The sequence below is a fragment of the Labrus bergylta genome, chromosome 13, assembly GCF_963930695.1.
Source record: "Labrus bergylta chromosome 13, fLabBer1.1, whole genome shotgun sequence".
Lineage (NCBI taxonomy): Eukaryota > Metazoa > Chordata > Actinopteri > Labriformes > Labridae > Labrus > Labrus bergylta.
Window position 1 is genome coordinate 8,070,453 of NC_089207.1, and position 7,500 is coordinate 8,077,952.

A 7,500-nucleotide genomic window follows, 5' to 3' on the forward strand; every position below is an offset into this window, starting at 1 on the left:
TGCATTAAGGCACACAAGATTTAGGATTATTATAGTAGCCTAAGCAGTGATTGATTAAGATATAAGGGACAACTCGAAATTATGTTTTTATCACCACTTACTTGTTTTGAGGTAATCCTGAATGACAAATGAATAAATCAGCCATTGCAATGTTTCATGTAGAAATCATAACCCTGTGGGGCATACATATTTGATCCCCTCACATTCTCCATTGTAACTAATCATTAAAAAAAACAATCCTCCATTAGGAATCACAAAGGAACACTTACTAATTATATGAAAATTCATAATTATTACAATCAGTCCCTATATATGCTATAGATGATCCCCAATCAAAATTCAGTGTAAGCTACTTTGTAGGAAAGTAGAAGCAATGATAGACAAATAAAAAAAGAACTGCAGTGCATAGCAGGAGGTTACAGCGTCCCCTGCTGGCTGAAGCAGGTATTAAAAGCTTACAGCACCTGGGATTCCCAGGCGGTCTCCCATCCAAGTACTAACCAGGCCAGTTTTGAAAGAGGGAAGTTAATCTTCACGGAATCGGTTTGTTCAATGTGTTTATCAGACGTTTGAACGTTCAGTTTGCCCGCAAGTCGTGAAACAAGTCTTAAAAACAAGCTGCAAGTCTTTAGTTAACTCCCAGCGTCAAAGTATTGCTGAATCTAGTAAGATTAAGTGTAAGTCTATCCATAGGCCCACACGTTTGAGTAGAAAAGTAATAAAATCAACTAGGTCATAGTCACTTGCTCTAATTTTGGCGAGGTGTTACTTTAAACCTAAGTATGTATAAATAACCCTTTAACAACCTGTTTATTCGCTTACGGCCATACCACCCTGAACACGCCCGATCTCGTCCGATCTCAGAAGCTAAGCAGGGTCGGGCCTGGTTAGTACTTGGATGGGAGACCGCCTGGGATTACCAGGTGCTGTAAGCTTTTAATACCTCCTTTAGCCAGAAGAGGGCGCTGTTGCCTCACTAGTGGAGAAAGGACTGAGAGAAACAGGCCAGTGGAAAATGAAACATGATTTTATTTGGCAGTCTGTCCTCTCTTTTTTTTTTGTTGTTGCAATTTTCATCAATGTTTTCAGTGAGTATTAATACATATTACGCTCTCTGGAGGCTGTTTTCAAAGTTCAGTTTTACATTCAAAAAGTACATGTAGCCTACTTAAGTAAGGACTACTGCATTAACATATTTTAATTACTTGTACTTAGGTTACTCTTTACTTCCCCACAACACTCTGGTAGCCATATTATACATTTGATTCAACTGGAAATATTCACCATCATTATAAATGTTTTCACATCAATAATAAACATTTACACCAAATCAGGAATTATTATAAATGATTACTATTAAGATTGAATTTAAAAAAAACCTGCAAACAAGTGATGCTTACTTATCAATCAATATTTTTTCAGAATCAATTGACGATTTTTCAGAAGTTGACCATTTTGCATCGTCACTTTTACTGTGGATTTATTAAGGTTTTCAATACTGCAAACTTGTGAACAGTGAACAGCAGAAATAAGTTTAAATGTTGCATTAAGGCACACAAGATTTAGGATTATTATAGTAGCCTAAGCAGTGATTGATTAAGATATAAGGGACAACTCGAAATTATGTTTTTATCACCACTTACTTGTTTTGAGGTAATCTTGAATGACAAATGAATAAATCAGCCATTGCAATGTTTCATGTAGAAATCATAACCCTGTGGGGCATACATATTTGATCCCCTCACATTCTCCATTGTAACTAATCATTAAAAAAAACAATCCTCCATTAGGAATCACAAAGGAACACTTACTAATTATATGAAAATTCATAATTATTACAATCAGTCCCTATATATGCTATAGATGATCCCCAATCAAAATTCAGTGTAAGCTACTTTGTAGGAAAGTAGAAGCAATGATAGACAAATAAAAAAAGAACTGCAGTGCATAGCAGGAGGTTACAGCGCCCCCTGCTGGCTGAAGCAGGTATTAAAAGCTTACAGCACCTGGGATTCCCAGGCGGTCTCCCATCCAAGTACTAACCAGGCCAGTTTTGAAAGAGGGAAGTTAATCTTCACGGAATCGGTTTGTTCAATGTGTTTATCAGACGTTTGAACGTTCAGTTTGCCCGCAAGTCGTGAAACAAGTCTTAAAAACAAGCTGCAAGTCTTTAGTTAACTCCCAGCGTCAAAGTATTGCTGAATCTAGTAAGATTAAGTGTAAGTCTATCCATAGGCCCACACGTTTGAGTAGAAAAGTAATAAAATCAACTAGGTCATAGTCACTTGCTCTAATTTTGGCGAGGTGTTACTTTAAACCTAACTATGTATAAATAACCCTTTAACAACCTGTTCATTCACTTACGGCCATACCACACTGAACACGCCCGATCTCGTCCGATCTCGGAAGCTAAGCAGGGTCGGGCCTGGTTAGTACTTGGATGGGAGACCGCCTGGGAATACCAGGTGCTGTAAGCTTTTAATACCTCCTTTAGCCAGAAGAGGGCGCTGTTGCCTCACTAGTGGAGAAAGGACTGAGAGAAACAGGCCAGTGGAAAATGAAACATGATTTTATTTGGCAGTCCGTCCTCTTTTTTTTTGTTGCAATTTTCATCAATGTTTTCAGTGAGTATTAATACATATTACGCTCTCTGGAGGCTGTTTTCAAAGTTCAGTTTTACATTCAAAAAGTACATGTAGCCTACTTAAGTAAGGACTACTGCATTAACATATTTTAATTACTTGTACTTAGGTTACTCTTTACTTCCCCACAACACTCTGGTAGCCATATTATACATTTGATTCAACTGGAAATATTCACCATCATTATAAATGTTTTCACATCAATAATAAACATTTACACCAAATCAGGAATTATTATAAATGATTACTATTAAGATTGAATTTAAAAAAAACCTGCAAACAAGTGATGCTTACTTATCAATCAATATTTTTTCAGAATCAATTGACGATTTTTCAGAAGTTGACCATTTTGCATCGTCACTTTTACTGTGGATTTATTAAGGTTTTCAATACTGCAAACTTGTGAACAGTGAACAGCAGAAATAAGTTTAAATGTTGCATTAAGGCACACAAGATTTAGGATTATTATAGTAGCCTAAGCAGTGATTGATTAAGATATAAGGGACAACTCGAAATTATGTTTTTATCACCACTTACTTGTTTTGAGGTAATCTTGAATGACAAATGAATAAATCAGCCATTGCAATGTTTCATGTAGAAATCATAACCCTGTGGGGCATACATATTTGATCCCCTCACATTCTCCATTGTAACTAATCATTAAAAAAAACAATCCTCCATTAGGAATCACAAAGGAACACTTACTAATTATATGAAAATTCATAATTATTACAATCAGTCCCTATATATGCTATAGATGATCCCCAATCAAAATTCAGTGTAAGCTACTTTGTAGGAAAGTAGAAGCAATGATAGACAAATAAAAAAAGAACTGCAGTGCATAGCAGGAGGTTACAGCGCCCCCTGCTGGCTGAAGCAGGTATTAAAAGCTTACAGCACCTGGGATTCCCAGGCGGTCTCCCATCCAAGTACTAACCAGGCCAGTTTTGAAAGAGGGAAGTTAATCTTCACGGAATCGGTTTGTTCAATGTGTTTATCAGACGTTTGAACGTTCAGTTTGCCCGCAAGTCGTGAAACAAGTCTTAAAAACAAGCTGCAAGTCTTTAGTTAACTCCCAGCGTCAAAGTATTGCTGAATCTAGTAAGATTAAGTGTAAGTCTATCCATAGGCCCACACGTTTGAGTAGAAAAGTAATAAAATCAACTAGGTCATAGTCACTTGCTCTAATTTTGGCGAGGTGTTACTTTAAACCTAAGTATGTATAAATAACCCTTTAACAACCTGTTCATTCACTTACGGCCATACCACACTGAACACGCCCGATCTCGTCCGATCTCGGAAGCTAAGCAGGGTCGGGCCTGGTTAGTACTTGGATGGGAGACCGCCTGGGAATACCAGGTGCTGTAAGCTTTTAATACCTCCTTTAGCCAGAAGAGGGCGCTGTTGCCTCACTAGTGGAGAAAGGACTGAGAGAAACAGGCCAGTGGAAAATGAAACATGATTTTATTTGGCAGTCTGTCCTCTTTTTTTTTGTTGCAATTTTCATCAATGTTTTCAGTGAGTATTAATACATATTACGCTCTCTGGAGGCTGTTTTCAAAGTTCAGTTTTACATTCAAAAAGTACATGTAGCCTACTTACGTAAGGACTACTGCATTAACATATTTTAATTACTTGTACTTAGGTTACTCTTTACTTCCCCACAACACTCTGGTAGCCATATTATACATTTGATTCAACTGGAAATATTCACCATCATTATAAATGTTTTCACATCAATAATAAACATTTACACCAAATCAGGAATTATTATAAATGATTACTATTAAGATTGAATTTAAAAAAAACCTGCAAACAAGTGATGCTTACTTATCAATCAATATTTTTTCAGAATCAATTGACGATTTTTCAGAAGTTGACCATTTTGCATCGTCACTTTTACTGTGGATTTATTAAGGTTTTCAATACTGCAAACTTGTGAACAGTGAACAGCAGAAATAAGTTTAAATGTTGCATTAAGGCACACAAGATTTAGGATTATTATAGTAGCCTAAGCAGTGATTGATTAAGATATAAGGGACAACTCGAAATTATGTTTTTATCACCACTTACTTGTTTTGAGGTAATCTTGAATGACAAATGAATAAATCAGCCATTGCAATGTTTCATGTAGAAATCATAACCCTGTGGGGCATACATATTTGATCCCCTCACATTCTCCATTGTAACTAATCATTAAAAAAAACAATCCTCCATTAGGAATCACAAAGGAACACTTACTAATTATATGAAAATTCATAATTATTACAATCAGTCCCTATATATGCTATAGATGATCCCCAATCAAAATTCAGTGTAAGCTACTTTGTAGGAAAGTAGAAGCAATGATAGACAAATAAAAAAAGAACTGCAGTGCATAGCAGGAGGTTACAGCGTCCCCTGCTGGCTGAAGCAGGTATTAAAAGCTTACAGCACCTGGGATTCCCAGGCGGTCTCCCATCCAAGTACTAACCAGGCCAGTTTTGAAAGAGGGAAGTTAATCTTCACGGAATCGGTTTGTTCAATGTGTTTATCAGACGTTTGAACGTTCAGTTTGCCCGCAAGTCGTGAAACAAGTCTTAAAAACAAGCTGCAAGTCTTTAGTTAACTCCCAGCGTCAAAGTATTGCTGAATCTAGTAAGATTAAGTGTAAGTCTATCCATAGGCCCACACGTTTGAGTAGAAAAGTAATAAAATCAACTAGGTCATAGTCACTTGCTCTAATTTTGGCGAGGTGTTACTTTAAACCTAAGTATGTATAAATAACCCTTTAACAACCTGTTCATTCGCTTACGGCCATACCACCCTGAACACGCCCGATCTCGTCCGATCTCGGAAGCTAAGCAGGGTCGGGCCTGGTTAGTACTTGGATGGGAGACCGCCTGGGAATACCAGGTGCTGTAAGCTTTTAATACCTCCTTTAGCCAGAAGAGGGCGCTGTTGCCTCACTAGTGGAGAAAGGACTGAGAGAAACAGGCCAGTGGAAAATGAAACATGATTTTATTTGGCAGTCTGTCCTCTTTTTTTTTGTTGCAATTTTCATCAATGTTTTCAGTGAGTATTAATACATATTACGCTCTCTGGAGGCTGTTTTCAAAGTTCAGTTTTACATTCAAAAAGTACATGTAGCCTACTTACGTAAGGACTACTGCATTAACATATTTTAATTACTTGTACTTAGGTTACTCTTTACTTCCCCACAACACTCTGGTAGCCATATTATACATTTGATTCAACTGGAAATATTCACCATCATTATAAATGTTTTCACATCAATAATAAACATTTACACCAAATCAGGAATTATTATAAATGATTACTATTAAGATTGAATTTAAAAAAAACCTGCAAACAAGTGATGCTTACTTATCAATCAATATTTTTTCAGAATCAATTGACGATTTTTCAGAAGTTGACCATTTTGCATCGTCACTTTTACTGTGGATTTATTAAGGTTTTCAATACTGCAAACTTGTGAACAGTGAACAGCAGAAATAAGTTTAAATGTTGCATTAAGGCACACAAGATTTAGGATTATTATAGTAGCCTAAGCAGTGATTGATTAAGATATAAGGGACAACTCGAAATTATGTTTTTATCACCACTTACTTGTTTTGAGGTAATCTTGAATGACAAATGAATAAATCAGCCATTGCAATGTTTCATGTAGAAATCATAACCCTGTGGGGCATACATATTTGATCCCCTCACATTCTCCATTGTAACTAATCATTAAAAAAAACAATCCTCCATTAGGAATCACAAAGGAACACTTACTAATTATATGAAAATTCATAATTATTACAATCAGTCCCTATATATGCTATAGATGATCCCCAATCAAAATTCAGTGTAAGCTACTTTGTAGGAAAGTAGAAGCAATGATAGACAAATAAAAAAAGAACTGCAGTGCATAGCAGGAGGTTACAGCGCCCCCTGCTGGCTGAAGCAGGTATTAAAAGCTTACAGCACCTGGGATTCCCAGGCGGTCTCCCATCCAAGTACTAACCAGGCCAGTTTTGAAAGAGGGAAGTTAATCTTCACGGAATCGGTTTGTTCAATGTGTTTATCAGACGTTTGAACGTTCAGTTTGCCCGCAAGTCGTGAAACAAGTCTTAAAAACAAGCTGCAAGTCTTTAGTTAACTCCCAGCGTCAAAGTATTGCTGAATCTAGTAAGATTAAGTGTAAGTCTATCCATAGGCCCACACGTTTGAGTAGAAAAGTAATAAAATCAACTAGGTCATAGTCACTTGCTCTAATTTTGGCGAGGTGTTACTTTAAACCTAAGTATGTATAAATAACCCTTTAACAACCTGTTCATTCACTTACGGCCATACCACACTGAACACGCCCGATCTCGTCCGATCTCGGAAGCTAAGCAGGGTCGGGCCTGGTTAGTACTTGGATGGGAGACCGCCTGGGAATACCAGGTGCTGTAAGCTTTTAATACCTCCTTTAGCCAGAAGAGGGCGCTGTTGCCTCACTAGTGGAGAAAGGACTGAGAGAAACAGGCCAGTGGAAAATGAAACATGATTTTATTTGGCAGTCTGTCCTCTTTTTTTTTGTTGCAATTTTCATCAATGTTTTCAGTGAGTATTAATACATATTACGCTCTCTGGAGGCTGTTTTCAAAGTTCAGTTTTACATTCAAAAAGTACATGTAGCCTACTTACGTAAGGACTACTGCATTAACATATTTTAATTACTTGTACTTAGGTTACTCTTTACTTCCCCACAACACTCTGGTAGCCATATTATACATTTGATTCAACTGGAAATATTCACCATCATTATAAATGTTTTCACATCAATAATAAACATTTACACCAAATCAGGAATTATTATAAATGATTACTA

At 36.8% G+C, this 7,500-nt stretch overlaps 5 non-coding genes across 5 annotated transcripts; all 5 read left to right on the forward strand.

Moving 5' to 3' along the window:
* The first annotated feature begins 816 nt into the window (after positions 1 to 816).
* Positions 817 to 935, forward strand: LOC136181826 (5S ribosomal RNA). Its single transcript, XR_010668172.1, has one exon. It is a non-coding gene; the product is annotated as a 5S ribosomal RNA (ribosomal RNA).
* A 1,423-nt stretch (positions 936 to 2,358) lies between these two features.
* Positions 2,359 to 2,477, forward strand: LOC136181765 (5S ribosomal RNA). Its single transcript, XR_010668112.1, has one exon. It is a non-coding gene; the product is annotated as a 5S ribosomal RNA (ribosomal RNA).
* A 1,417-nt stretch (positions 2,478 to 3,894) lies between these two features.
* Positions 3,895 to 4,013, forward strand: LOC136181766 (5S ribosomal RNA). The gene has a single exon (XR_010668113.1). It is a non-coding gene; the product is annotated as a 5S ribosomal RNA (ribosomal RNA).
* A 1,417-nt stretch (positions 4,014 to 5,430) lies between these two features.
* Positions 5,431 to 5,549, forward strand: LOC136182185 (5S ribosomal RNA). The gene has a single exon (XR_010668503.1). It is a non-coding gene; the product is annotated as a 5S ribosomal RNA (ribosomal RNA).
* Positions 5,550 to 6,966: 1,417 nt separating this feature from the next.
* LOC136181768 (5S ribosomal RNA) lies at positions 6,967 to 7,085 on the forward strand. Its single transcript, XR_010668115.1, has one exon. It is a non-coding gene; the product is annotated as a 5S ribosomal RNA (ribosomal RNA).
* Positions 7,086 to 7,500: the final 415 nt, after the last annotated feature.